At 39.2% G+C, this 15111-nt stretch overlaps 1 protein-coding gene across 19 annotated transcripts in view; it reads right to left on the bottom strand.

Annotated features, from left to right (window-relative positions):
• Nucleotides 1-15111, bottom strand: part of NRXN1 (neurexin 1) — a 730978-nt gene that overhangs the window by 206199 nt on the left and 509668 nt on the right. The window lies entirely within an intron of this gene.

Here is a 15111-nt window from a genome sequence, read left to right as displayed (position 1 = left end):
CTTCTCTTGTACGTTCTATCCAAACCCTAAAAATTTTCCACGTTCCAGTTTCCATTGAGAAATGAGACTGGAAAAACATGATTTTTTAACTTATGCAGCACTACTACCTAGATCAGATCACTGATCTTTCTCCTTCTGCATCCAGTTCCTGGCTGTGAACGGAAACATGTGGATGCTTATTAAATCAGTAGCCCTTGATTTGCATCTACAAGGGTTAGATTTGGTGGGTTTTGGCTATATTAGATCAAAAAACAGAAGTTTGAAAACCTATAAAGTTTTTCCTGAGATAGGTGCATGTGCTTAAGGTGGGGGAAAAAAACAAATATTAGCACCGCACCTTGAACATTTATAAAAGAGCCCGTCGGGCAGTAGCAGAGAAGCCCACTAACTTCCTAAAAATCAGCCTTAAGAGTCAAAGCACTGCTACTACTTCCCCAATAGGACCCAAAGGAAGAGTACCACTTTTTCCCTTGATACTGTAATTTAGCATCACTCAGAACCAGTCAGGCCCACAGGGATGCACACCAGAGCAGGATGGAGGGAAGGCTCTACCACCTTCTCCACCTCCTGAAGTGCTTCCATGAATACTTTGCTTTTTCTACACCCTCCAACTCACCACAAGTAAGTCATTTGCTTGTGATTAGGAACTATCTTGCAAGCTAACACTTAAAAAAACAATTAAAAAAATACTCCAAGTCAGTAAGCTTTCTAAAGCATAAGCTTACATGTGAAAAATTCAGATACAGAAATCAATCCGTGTATAATTTCAAAAAAATACTAACAAAGCAAGGAATGTTTCTGATAATCACTTTATGAGTAGTACGCGCGTGGGAGAACATGATTCATGTAAGACCGTTTCCCTGTCTCGGTTTTTAATGTTACTGTACATTATAGGAAAAACGCAGCATGAATCTCTCAAATATTTTCAGTGAGAAAAGGAAGGACTATAGGGAACCAATTAGGTTTGCCAGCAAAGCAAAAGTGTTTGTGACTGGTGCCTCTGAGGGTCAAAAGTAATAAATTTGTCATGCATTAGTATTCCTGATATTACACCTGTGTCAGGGGATAGTGAAGATTAATATCTTAATTAGAAATGCTGAACAACATCTCCATTACAAGACAGATAAAGTGACAGTCCTGACACAGTCACAGCAACGATTTTATTCATCGTTTTTCTTCCAACGCGATGAAAGGACATACATTATCAGCCTGGATGACTTCTATATTTTGGAGCAACGAAGCAAATCCATGACCTACCTCTGCAACTGCAGGAGTGCAAAACAGCCGGTGAAGCTGCATGACACAACTTGGGGAGAAGGGGGTTAGAAAGCGGCATTAACGGATGGGGTGACACAAGCAGGGGAGGTTTACCTTCCTTGGCACAGAGGCAAATGCACGCTCGTTCTCTACCACATATGGCTGACAGCAGAAAAAGAGCAATGCTACCCATTCGTATCTAAGCAGACACCATCGGCTCCCACTGCAAAGCGATAACCCAAAACCCAAGCCGGTTTAGTCCAGACCAAATTCCTGCAGATGCAGCACAGCTGGTGCTCAGGGCAATACCCTGCCTTTGCTCCAGAAGAAACCCCAGAATAGTCTGCTGACAAAGGCATGTACGGAGTTTCAAGACTTAGTCCCGGAGAACACCACCAAAAAGATAAAACCTCTTACATGCTTAAAGTCTGTTGAGCTTTTATGGTATGAGCCTGAAGTTGTGACAACTGTTAATAGCTAAAGGAGATTTTTTAATCAACATTCTGTTAAAATCATTAGAAAGCCTCATCGCAAATAGTCACTAACGTTAAGAAATCCGAGAGTCTATTTTAGAAATTAAACGGGAAAGCTTATCTGCTGTCATTTGTGAGTGATTGTTATCTTTTAGATCATCTGCATGCACTATTGTGACAAGAAAACTTAAAAAAACACTTCACACAGCTGTGCAGCTATATCTGCAGCCAGCAAGCTGGCCAAATAGCTCAAAAACCTGAAAAATAAATCCACCCCGACTGCACATTATTCTTGCGATATAATCAAACGAGTTTTGCTCAGTAAACTATTTAGCCTGTTCAGGTTATTTTGGATTTACAGCAGGACGGTTCAAATTACCTCACTACTCCCACACAGCAACCAAAGCAAACACTTGCTAACATTTGAGAGGTGGGCGAGGAGGCAAAGCTAGTTACATCACCACCACCTTTCCCACAAGCTGAAGAGGAGGCACATGCCAACAGTCACTGAAGAACACACCAACAGGCCTTTGCTTGGCCAGAGAGCAATTCTCAGATGTACAGATTCAAATTTCTTTCCTGCATATAGCAGCTGGCTACTGTTAAACAAGAGGGGATGTGGGTATGGCAAAGGGAGAGCAGGTTCTACCTTGTGCTGCTGCACAGCCTTAAGAGTTCGCTGATGATGCTAAGACCAATGGATATTAAAAGAAAGTGCTTTTCTGCATCCTTAGAAATGAAAACAGAGAACCTCCCTGTGCTTACATCTAAGCATTCATCTTAAATCATTCCTGGACCTAAGCCTTCCTGTTAAAAACTGCAGCACAAATGGGAGTGTAGAGCTTCAGAAGACCTCACTCCACCCATCACTCACTGGCAACAGCAAGTACATCTAGGCAAACCATAACAAAAACATACAGAAGTCTCCATGGCATTCCCGTTACCGATAGGAATGTAGTCTGATCTTGAAAGCATAAACTGACAGGGCCTGCCTACGTAACCTGCTCCACTGCTAACCAGCAAACATCGCTGGAAATGTTTTTCCAATACCTGATAGCATTGTTGCAAATTAAACCAACAATTTCTTACCTTATCCAGACAGACAGGCAAAATAAATTAGCCACGGTCCTGTTTATAACAACCTGTATGTATTCAAAGATGGTTTTCATGTCCAGTCACTCCCTGTCTCCTCTTTTATAAACAAAACAGAGCCCACTCTTTCATTTTCTTCCTAGAAGCTATGTGTTAACTAAACTAGAGTATATTGCTGATTCTGTTACTAGCTGCCTAATTTGCTCACCTCCTTTCCAAAGCCAAGCACTCAAAACTGGACATACTTCTTCAGCTAAGGTCCCAGCACTACTGAGGGAACAATTAACTTCTTTGCCTCCTCTGCCACCCCACATGTTGTCAATACATCCCAGGTGGATGCCTGTCTGTCTCTGCAGCAAATTGCAATCAGCTGCAACTTCCCAATCTTTTCTGTAGAACTGCTTCTTGGCAACAATTATTCCTCATTTTATAGCTGTGCATTTGATTTTTCCATCTTAGGTACAGAACTCGTCGCTTTCCTTTGTAGAAATGCATTTTCCTGATTTCAGACCGTTTCTCCACTTTATCAAGCTCATTCTGAATTTTAATCAGTTCTCCACAGTGCTCACAACCTCTGTCTCCCCTCCTCCCACACTAGCACAGCTTGGTGTCATCATGTACCACACTACAGCTGTGACAAGGAGATGTACCACACTACAGCTGTGACAAGAAGACACGCCGGTGGGGGTTTTTTGAGTTTGAATATGCAGTGAAAAGCAAGAAAGAAGAAAAGAAAATCAATGCCATAAGAACGTTGGTTTAAATAGCCAGGAAAATATTAAAAATTAGACTAGGAATAGAAACCCAGAAATCTTAAATATCTTCCAAAGGAGCATATCAGCTGTGCACAAAACTGTGACAAGTTTTTAGCTCTGGGGAAGATGCTGCCCATTAACTCAGCCCTTGGAAGCACCTGTCTTTAACTATATAACCACATTAATAAGGAATAGGAAATATAACCAAGGGAGTTTCTGCGTTTATTTATGGACCAGTTAATATGAGGTGGATAATGTAATTGCTGCAGCACTTTTAGTCTTGCTCCCATCTTTATTATATGTTTCCTGGAAACAAATACCCAAATCATACAGCCAAGGTTTCATTATCTACTCTGTATTATCCCATGATTTTTTAGAATATATTAAGTGCATAGCCATCTTATTTTAGCTTCGGAGCATATACCCACGTGTTTTTCCAGACAAGCAATTAGAAGATTGGAAAGTCTCACAAAATGCTCCCATGAATTGTTCCATGGAGAGCAAATCTAGAAGCACCAAACAACCACGGCATCCCATGGCACTATTACAGCCAAGAGTTATTGCTCCCTGTGTGAAGTGACTTGCAGACGTGTACACAAAATATTGCAATTAAGAAAAAATAAAAATCCTCAAACTTGAAGCCACCTCCAAAAAACAGCGTAGTTGCTATCCTACAAGCAACCTGTGCCTGCACATATATGCTACCTGCTAAAAACCCAACCCTTTTCAGATGAAGGGCTGACAATTTTACATTAAAACATGCCTCATATTAGCTTCATTAGAAATTTCCTAACACTTCAAAGTCAAAAAACCTCTTGCTTTGAAAACAAGCAGTACAGAATCCCCTTGCCTTTTTCTGTTTGCTGAACAGCAAATCAAAACATTACAGGAACTTGGGATATCAGGGAAGGCTCTCTGGGAAGGAAATAAAACAAAACCAACTTGTCAAATGGGACTCCCTGCTGCTGCATGCCATGCGGTGCTCTAGTGAGCTGCATCTGTTCAGCTATTAAACATAGTGGTGAATATGATACCGACAGCAGTGACATTATCAAATATGCTGAGTGGTTATTAAGGCTCTATAGCATAATCTTTTCACTTTTTATTTTAATTGGTAGAAGTTACTGTAAAGTAGCTTCACGTATGATAATGCTCTTTGTGCTTGTCCCTAAATGAGAAGGCACTGCTACATAATCCGCAGCGAGTCTTAAAAACTCCATCTGCTATGCAAGGGAAAGGCTGAGTGCTTTTGCTCCAGGAACGCTCTGTTGTTCCCTGGAATTCACTGGGTCAGGAAAAAAAAAATCCCGTATGGGGAACAATTAGGCTTGAGGACATTAATGGGGTTTTACAGTGATCAAGAAGAACGCGGTCTGTAGCATTCAGCGTGTAGGCAGTAAGTCGCAAGTCCACCAAGGGTAAGGGCTGAACAGAAAATAATAAGACGTTCCAGCCCCAAAATAGAGCCTGATGAGATCCGTTGAGGATGTAATGCTTCAACCCCATCCTTCGATCCAGAGGCCCGGGACGAAGAGGAGTACCTGACCCAGAAGCGGAATATGCAGAGGGAAGACTTCCCAGTCCTGTACGAGCAGCTTTTCCTAGACCACAGAGAATGTATAATGCTGCAGCAGCAAGCATGATTTACACCTCCCTGAGGGAATATCTGGACTTACATTTCGTCCTTGACTGAACTTAGATTATCACTTACAAATTCTAGCACAAGAAGGTAAAGCCACGTTAGTAGTTTCATGCTGCTGCGCTGAAGGCTTCAGGATAATTTCACAGAGAACTGGCAAAACTGAAGGACTGTATCTTTCCTTTGTTCCTCAGCATCCCTTATTCAATGTAAGCCAGGTAATTATCAAAAGCCAAGAAATGCATGAGTCAGTTCCTTCAGCTAATCCACCCTCTGGAGCATCAGAATGCTTCAGTGTAAATGGGCTTTCATGAACAGAGAGGTGTTTAAGCCTCTCCAAACACTTAACAGGGAAACTCACCAGTTGTTAGTGGGATTATTACATTAAGCATAAACCACCAGAACATTGGCAGTATCAGTTCATTAAATCCTTATCCTGTCTGCTATTGTTGCAGAAATTCTTGTGACCGGCATGATCTAAGGGAAAAAACAAAAAGAGACTTAACAGCGGCAGCAGCCCACTGTCAAACGGGAAGAATCACTGTAAGATTGATAGGGAAGGCAAATATTATACACCGATGGCTGTTGCTGAGAGAGAAAAGAAAAAGGCTGCTCAGTGATACACCAGCAGTGGAGATGCACTGATGTCAAGCGTGTCATGCTCAGGTAAGAGAGACAGTGATTAGACAGCATAGGGAGGTTATTGAAGATATAACTGGTAATCTGGGTTTCAAGAAATCCAGGTAAATCCCCTGCTCTAACTCTATTTCCTGCACGACCCTGGTGCAATGGGTTACTGTCAAAGATTGTAAAAGTTAAGTAACTAAATGGGATGAAAGTAGGAACCAGGCCCAGTGTGTTCAGTTCTACCCTCCAGTGCACCAGATTCAATTCAGTGATTTTACTCCAGTTACTCCTCACTGACACAGTGGTGTACGTAAGTGAAAAGTGAGAAAGGCTCAAAATGATAAAACAGTCTAGAGGAAAAAAAGCAAACTAGCATTAACTATTAAAACAAGTTTCGAGTTTGGTGATGACACTGAGGCATCATAGAGCAAAACCTGAATTAAGTGGTCTGATTAACTAATTGTGACTTACAATTAAGGTAGTATCTCACAAAATCAGAATAGTATTAAGATGAGCTTTCCTTATTACTACAAAGTGATTAACTATAATAGCAATGTTTACTTAAATAAATGCCTGAAGCAAAGCAGCAGGCTCTGTACAATTGCCTCTGCACCTTTCACCTTCCAGCAGGAGTTTTCTGGCCTGATGTAGATCCTCCTCACACTTACTCCTATTTCTGCAGTTTCTTCAGACGAATTACTAGTGGCAGTGGTGGGATGAGAATTATTTGGAGTTAGGATCAGAATCTGTTCAGGCCACCAGCAGCACTTTTCCCCTAGTCGTGTTCTGCATCAACAGGCTCATCACTCTGACTGGTATTAAAAATGATATTGTTCATACTGCCTGTTCACTGAAAAACTGCTACACTGGTACTTTGTGCTGCAGTGCACACTATATCCTTATCCTCACTTAGAGCTCATAAATTTAAAAGACAGGGAGTTAATGGCCCGCACCGTGGGTTCTGGCTTATATTCATAAGAAACAAACCTTGATCTGTCCTGGGCAAACCTGGCCCTCTTTCAATGGGTCACAGCCATCTGAGAGTCACTCTCTCTTATTCAAGCTGCCATCAGGAGCTAAAAGCATAGTCTAGGATACTCTGAAAGTGATGCCATTGCTTACATCTGTCCTTTTTTTTTTTTTTCCAAACCACACATTTTCAGCCCAGAGTGCCTACAACCCGCCTACACCCTGCACTGTCATGGCTTCTAACACACTGGGTACACATGCCTTCCACTTGCTTTTGAGACAGGCATGCCTGGGAGGGAGGAGGGAGTGCAAATCTTTTTGTGCTTCTCTAAAATTAGACAAGAACTAGGCAGTAAATAGAAATAGAAGAATTAGAAATTAGTAGAAGAAATATTATCAGGGCTTACTCAATTATATTACTAGATATAAAAGACTGTATATGCTTAATAAAATAGACAATAGATATAATAAGAAGAGAAGTACCCATGTAGGATAGGTGGACAAAAGTGGCTAGCTCTTGGAAGCGACCCTCAATCATCCAGAGCTCTCATTCTCCACGTAATTACAATAATTTCCTATGATTCGGTCCTTCTTCCTTTGGGTGATCAGCCAGGTTTCAGTGAACATCTCAACTGTTCTGCTATTGCAAATAGTCAAGTATTCTTTAAATCTTAATAAGGTTGCTAAAATGTCTGCTAAATTTTTCATCAGCTCTTTTTATACATGGCAATGTTCTAGAACAGTTAGTGCCAAGTTATTAAAATATCTGTAACCTTCGTACGTGAGGATGTTGGCTAGTAACCAGTGCAGGGAATTTTGGATTAAAAGGACCTGATTAGATTGGGATGGATCTAAAACATCAATGGGAGAATATAATGTTAACTAGGAAAGGTGCTGCTACGGAGGAAAGATGGGCTATTTATTTATCTGTACATTATAAACTAATTCTTCTGTCCTCCTTTCTGAAGCCAGAAATTTGGTATTATATGTAAATAAATCTAGTCACAAAAGGATATGTCTCTTAATTTTGGCCACATACTTATTTGCTTTGTTCTTGCTACTTTTGTCCTTTAATCAAACAGACCTAATCAATGGTCCTCATCGAGAAGGTCTTGCATGTGAGCACACCATACAGTCACCACCTGAAGTGACTCCTCTGTTCCTTTAGCTATATGGTATGCCTCATTCTGTGGGAAAGAAAAGGTATGTAATCACTGACACCCCTGGAGACTGCTACCCGCTTTCACTGGGATTCACTGGGACTGCAGAATATGCACAGCACATGAATTGGTGTTTGAGGACACGGCAGAAAAGCAACTTAGGGAGCAAGGGAAAGCGAAGAGAAAGAAAGAATCCTTGAAAATAAGACTGGACGTAATCCGTACAGTACTTCAGAGCTTTAAAAATAACACTGTAAAAAATAAGAGCTGCTTTATGAAGAGGTCATGAGCCTCTTCAAGTTTATGTTAATTAAATATGCTTGCTCTTTTTCTTGCCTCTTCAAATTGGTCCACTTCTGTTCTTAAAAATGCACAGTTCTTGTCATTAGTATAGCAGGACTCAGCCCAAACCCCTTCTAATCTTTTTAGCATTTTTTTTCTAAGTTCAACAAGGCCTCAGGAAAATTAAGTTCCATGTTTATGTTCTCTCCTCGTGCTGCATCGGAAGTCCCATTTGTGTACAGTTTGCAACAGTAAAGTCAAAGACTTGCCATCAAATTCAGTGACAAAGTTTTGGATCTTAAGCAGTTCAGCCAACAAGTGGATTCAATTTACAGCGTAATCTTGAGACACACGAGATCAGAAGGGATCTTAGAGTCCGTGACCTGGTCTGCAAGATCATTTCACACCACGCCACGGCCACAAGCAATTCTCTCCATATTGCTATCAGATGATTCTAATATATGGGGGGCCACCAGAAGTGTTTTAAATATCCAGTCACCCTCAGCCAGGCTGTACAACTTTGCTAAAAGAAAGCACCTCGGGAGATTCATCAGTGTTGAGGGCTGGAGCATTCTGCATCTGACATATGGTATTTTACCTGAGAACTTAGGTCCTACCGGTTGTGCAGTTTTCTCTCGCCAAGGGGCTGGCAGGTGGTGACCGCGTCATACAGCACGTTTTGGGGGAAGCAAGCTTTTCTCCTCCCAAAAGCACAAAAGGAGCAGGATGCATAAAGGAGTTATTAGCTGGGTAGAGGAAGAAGTGAGAACTTCTATTTATCCCAAGAAAGAGGAAGATGATGAAAGGAGTTACTTCCCTCAAGGTCATTTCTAGGCTGAGGACGCAGGAAATCACAGCTGGGAGCTCAGACCGTCCACGCTGGTATAATGGACCTTCCATGCCAGCATCAGGATTTCTCCTTGCAGCGCTCCATGATGGCAGTCACAGCCAAACTGTTTAATTATATCAGCTGTCCAAATTCCATTCATATTTTTCATGCAGTAAGGTATCAGTCTGCCCTGTATCAGAATTAGCGCATTTCCATAACCTACTCTCAGCAATTTGGCCTGTTCATGGCAAGAACAGACCACTGCTGCTCAGTGAGTGATAACAGATCATGCAGAGTATTCAAGATGAGGCATTAACAAACAGCTTATATCATAAAATCCCTTTTCAGAGTTTTTATAATCTGTGTCTCTGCTAATACTAAAGAATAACTTAATTGCATGCTTTCAAGGCATGGCTTGACCATTTCAGTGATTCCTTCATTTTCTTTCCTACAAACTTAGATCTTTAACCTGATCAGTGAGGTAAATGATTGCTGCATTTAGAACAAATTCCCTAGATTAATTCATTGCTACCATTGTAATTAACTTAATGTTTGTGTACATTGAATTACATTCTCACCTGCCTGTCTAGTCCCATGAATGATTCTTCTTTGATTGCACTGTTTTTCATTATTCAAACTCATGAGCAAGTCTGGAAATCTTTCTTTCATAGTAATTTTTCTTCAGTTTAAAGATTAACACATAATCTGGTTGCTGAGGTTTTTGTTCCCCAAAGAGAAGAACAATTACTGCCCACGACACCTAAGCTTCCTACAGCATTTTCATTACACATATATTAATGAGAAAAATAAAAATCACAAATAAATATCATGTATATAAGCCTAATGAGGAAAAATCAAATATTAGCAGAATTCTGGATAAGATAACATCAGCCTTAAGAAATGTTCTTGTGCCTCAAGGTAGCAGAATATTAAATATCACAAGTCTGATAAACATAATGATCCAAAGCCTTTCCAGGGCTCCAGAGTGATCCCTGACGCCCACTTAGCTCATATGATCATGGCCTGATTTTCGGAGGTGCTGACTATATTCAGCTTCCATTGACTTTATCTACTGATGTGCATGCTCAGCACTTCTAAAATATCAAATTTCTGAAGCCTAGTTCTGCTTTTTTTTTAGCCCTTCCTGGACATGAATAATTCGATTTTAAATTTATTACTGTTTCATGCATATACAAGCCGCCACTGGCTTACCAGATCTTTGCATTACACAGACACGCATATAATAATAAGGAATTCCACATTTGAAAGATGATTATTAGAAGAAACATTATTCTGGGAATATTTTTTTTAAAGATTATTAAACTCTTCCTGGGAAAATTAATTAGGTCCAGTACAAACCACTAAAATCAAAGGTATTTTTACCATCAATCTCGCTGAAAGTACATCCAACTCTCTAGGCATTGATCCAAATACAACTAAATCAATAAGAATCTTTCAATTGGCTTTCCATTAGGCATTAAGCCCGAGACATGTAAAGTATTCAAAAGAGAGTAACAAATTAATTTATCTTAAGACTCTGCAAGTTTTTCTCTGGTATGCCTAAACAGAGAAGTCTGATCCTCACTTGAGTTTTACTATTTCTGTTCACTTGAGGGAAGGCCATTATACTTGCATAAATTAAAATTATCCATATATTATGTATATGTACAATAGAATCTAACAGAGTCAGCTATTAAAAGCCTGGTGCAGAAGAATACTGCATATGTATAACTAAGAGACAGAGGGAGGGGAGCAGGAAATAATAGTCCTTTTAAGTTTGCCAAAAGTTCCAAAAAATGAGTAGGAAAAAAGTTGAGAGGGGACTTTTGCATAATTCTCCATTAACTTTAAGCTGAAAATCAAGCCCCTTTGATATCAATATTTTTTTTTTTTTACACAAAAGTCAACATTTCATTCGGATATATTAAATATTTCCCTAGTTCATAAAAAATGAAGTATATAATATACAATTACTGAATAAATAGCTCAGAAAATGGGGAAGCATTAACGTCCTTTTAAACCAAGAAAATTTTTGAACCAAAGCTGACAAAAACTCACAAAAGCTTTCACTTGATTTTTATCCACATCTTCCTCAAAGAAAAAGTTTCACATTAAAAATGCTTTTCTCACAATATATATTTTAATAGATGTAGTATATAAATAGTTGGAAGAAAGAGCACAAACTGAATTTATTCATGATCCAAACCCCAATTTTCCGTAAGACATTACAATATTTCCTCTCCTACGACTGTTCACCTCAGTCATTAATTGTAATTCTGAAGGCTTCACAAACATATTTTGAAAATCTAAGTACCATACTGATTATCATGCCAACATTAAAGAGAATGAAGTAAAAAATATCTACCACAATCTACCCTGAGTTTAATTTCTTTCTATTTTTGTATGTTTACTATATCCTAGGTAGGATCGTCACTCTTCTCTCGCTGGAATTACAGGGTGGTTTTCCCCAGCTTCCCCCAGAAGAGGGTTAGGACTACGTGCAAAAAGCTGCCACATCTGCCTTATTCCTTATTTTTAAACTTAGGATGTTTGTTACCAGAATGATCTTCACCACTTCACCTGCTTCAGCAGATCCATACCTGTAACTGAGCTTAATTAGTAATCCCTCACCCAGCTTGAGATAATAGAAGTGAGCCGAGCTTAGGCTGGGTGTCTTTTCTGGAACACCAAAGCTGTAAGATCTGAAATGCTCTGCTGGCCTCATGAACCCCACAAACTTCTTGTTCTCAATTTCAAAATCAGCCATAACCATAAAAACAGCACACTGGTTTTGTCCTCCTAAAATACTTTGATTTTAAAACAAATGACGCAAACAAGGAAGACACAGAAACTGCTGACTCTTTCCATCAGGCATACAAAATGTTACATTTTGTTATAGTTTAAAGTCTTTCATTTTAACAGTGAAAGATGAAAACATGGCATAATTTATACTTAAAACAATATTTAAAAATCGTTGAAGTCTATTGATGGAAATCTATCCTTCTTGTCTTCATTACTAGAGCAAATACTGCTTGTGCCACAGAGGAGAATGCCAGTTCCCTATGCTAACGGCATTGCCAGAAAGAGCAATGTAACAGGATTTCTTAGCCCTTTGAGGAAATATTTTTCTCTAACTTCACCTTGTTCCTCACCATAGAAAAGCTGGAAACTTGAGGCAGCAACAGCACAGTGCCTGTGGAAGATGATGACACACACATATCATATATATATATATATATATATGTATATACATATACACTTTTCTGTCCAATGACTTGGGAGAAGAACAGAGGTAGGAACAGGAATCACTGACAGAATTACCTAAGGGCTTTAGAAGTCAATGAAAAAGCCAAGCACAGAAGTGCACATGGTGATTAACCGAACACCGCATGAATAAGCTGCTGCCTTTTTCTGTTTGGCGTGGAGATGGATGCAGGCCATGCCAAGGAAAGGGGAAAAAAAGGATGATTATATTAATTCTCAAAGCTAACTGACCTTCTTTTATCTGTCAACATGAGAAGGAAGTGGCAGTAGACTTTTAGGTATGATATCTAATTCCTCTTGAACTAGATCACCCAGCAGAGACTGCACAGGAGACCACTTCCGTAACAGAAGTCAAGTGATTGCTGTGAAAACTAATTGCTGAGTCTCTGGATGACTAAATCATATTAACATCCCTTTCTTGAAGCACGTGGATGCATATATATCATACACACAACCAGTCCTTTATATCTAGGCTGCTATAGTACAGGTGGAGTTTTATAATAATCTATCTTGGAATTTAAAATATTTGCACTGGAACTGTTAAGCATCTGGTAGCAATGCAGATTACACATCCTTTAAAATGTTTCTCATATTAACAATGGTTATTTGGGGAGGTTAAATGATTACTTTAAATAAATGTGTTCCTAACCTAACACTAAAGCTGTGATTCAGATGATCAAGTAGCAGTTTTCAAAATCAGAATTGTTGTGAGCTTGAGTTCATTATTAGGCTTACATCGCCTTTAAGTAAACAGAACAATAAAGAGGGCTAGCACACATTGAAGTACCATAATCAAACTTGTAATTTCCTCTTCCATTTCTAGAATGAAGAAGGTTAAGAGCAAGCTACCTCATAGCTCTGTTCTGAAATGTCCCAAACAACCCTCCCCAACATGCTAGTGAGGACTATGATCTAAAATTTTTTTAACTCAAAGCAATAGTTCCAAACATTCTTTGCCACCATTCTGCTGAAAATACACTTAAAACCTATCCTTGCACATCTGTCCCAAATTTTGTCACTGGGAAGGATCTGAGTGATTAATGACCTCCTGGGTAAAATGAAAGCTCAGTAACAAAAGAACCAGTTTCTATTGTACTGTAAAACTGAATGCCAGCATAATTGAATCACAACCATATCCTTGTTATAATGTTGTAGTTGTTATAACACAGGTAAGTTATCCGTGCACAGTGCATCTCAATGTACACAGGCATTTATTGCTCATGCATATTCATTCTAAAAACAGGTGGGTGGGTGCATGCAAAAGAACATGCAGAATTAGACTCTTCCCTCCTTCCAGTTTTTCCTCCTTCCACTATTCACAGCTTTTGCATGTTTCTGGTTATTTAGTAGATAAGACATTCTTAGTGGCACCTTAACATTGGTGCAAGAAGGAAGTTTTGAATGACACAACTCTTATTACAGCCAGTTTAATGCAGTAGCTGCCAATATTGAAAGACTTCAATCCAATAAACTGTTTTTCAAATATAACATGTACATAGGCCTCTCCGTTTCTATGTTCTTCTTCATTTTTATAACCATGATGTTTCACAATATCTTGCTGAGCTAAAATAGATCTCAGGTAAAATTCTCAGAAGTGCCTACAGTTCCACTGACTTTAATAAGATATATGTTCTTTGGTACCATGAGTGCTTTTGAAAATACTGCCTTTTCAACTTTCTTTTTAATACTATCCTTATTTGAAATAGATTCTGGGAAACTATATCCCAGCAGTTTTCCAAGCTTTATCTAACATTGACAACCCTTAAAAAAAATCCTTGCCAGACGTCTTAGGATTTCAGGTCAATCCTTTCGTATCTCCACTCTAGAGAGAGACTACACTGAAGCAGCTCTCAGAAGGTTGGACCTCATTCCGGTGAAATTTCTGGACAGTTATCACGGATTTTGCTCTGAAGCAGAGCAGGCATCAGGGAGGTTCCCGAAGTCTCTCGCAAAGACAATAGGAGGAGGCCAGGATCACCTCACAGAGCGTGGTGATAAAAGGCCTTTTGCCACTTCACAGAAATTTCAAAAGACCAGTAAAGTATAATTTATGATTTTCCTCATCCTTATTAAGCTGGTAGTGTTTCTGACCATAGAAAACACTCAATTACTCTTTTATTTTTACCATCTGTTGCTACAGCATGGGTATAAGAAAGTTATTTGGAAAAAAAAACCCAAACGCTTATGAGCAGGCAATAATTTTTGATCTCCAACTCATAATTAATGAACCCAATGTTTGTTTTAAAATGGAAAAATCAAGGCTAGACAGAAGATTCCACGAGTATTATGATTTTGACAGACTTCAAGTATAGTAAAACTACAAGGAAAACATTCCTTAATATGCTAATGAAAAAGAAAACACTGTAAGAAGAAAGTAACACTGTTGACCACAGCGGGTGAATCTGGTATCAGATTGCAAAGAAACGGGCAAATGATGACTAGGAACCTGATGTTAGATGAGGCTTTGGAAAGCAAATTTTAAAATTCTCTTCAGCAACACAATACTTGCCTTGAAAAATGTAGGCTCTCAGTTTTTCTGGCACCTGGGAGAAGTTGCTTTGTTCACATTTTTAAATTAAGATTGTACAATATCAGCCAGCTATTTTGTCCGTGTGTTTCAATGTAAAAGAAGGGTATAGACAACCTCTGAATTTTATTTAAGGCCTTCTTTCTTTGTTTATTTACTCAAGCCAGTAAATTAAAAAAAAAATCACATTTGTCCACAATGCAAGAGTGCCTTTACAGAAATAAGGAGCCTGGGAAG

This window comes from Harpia harpyja, chromosome 13, assembly GCF_026419915.1.
Source record: "Harpia harpyja isolate bHarHar1 chromosome 13, bHarHar1 primary haplotype, whole genome shotgun sequence".
NCBI classification, from domain to species: Eukaryota; Metazoa; Chordata; class Aves; order Accipitriformes; family Accipitridae; genus Harpia; species Harpia harpyja.
This window is presented reverse-complemented; position numbering and strand designations above follow the sequence as displayed.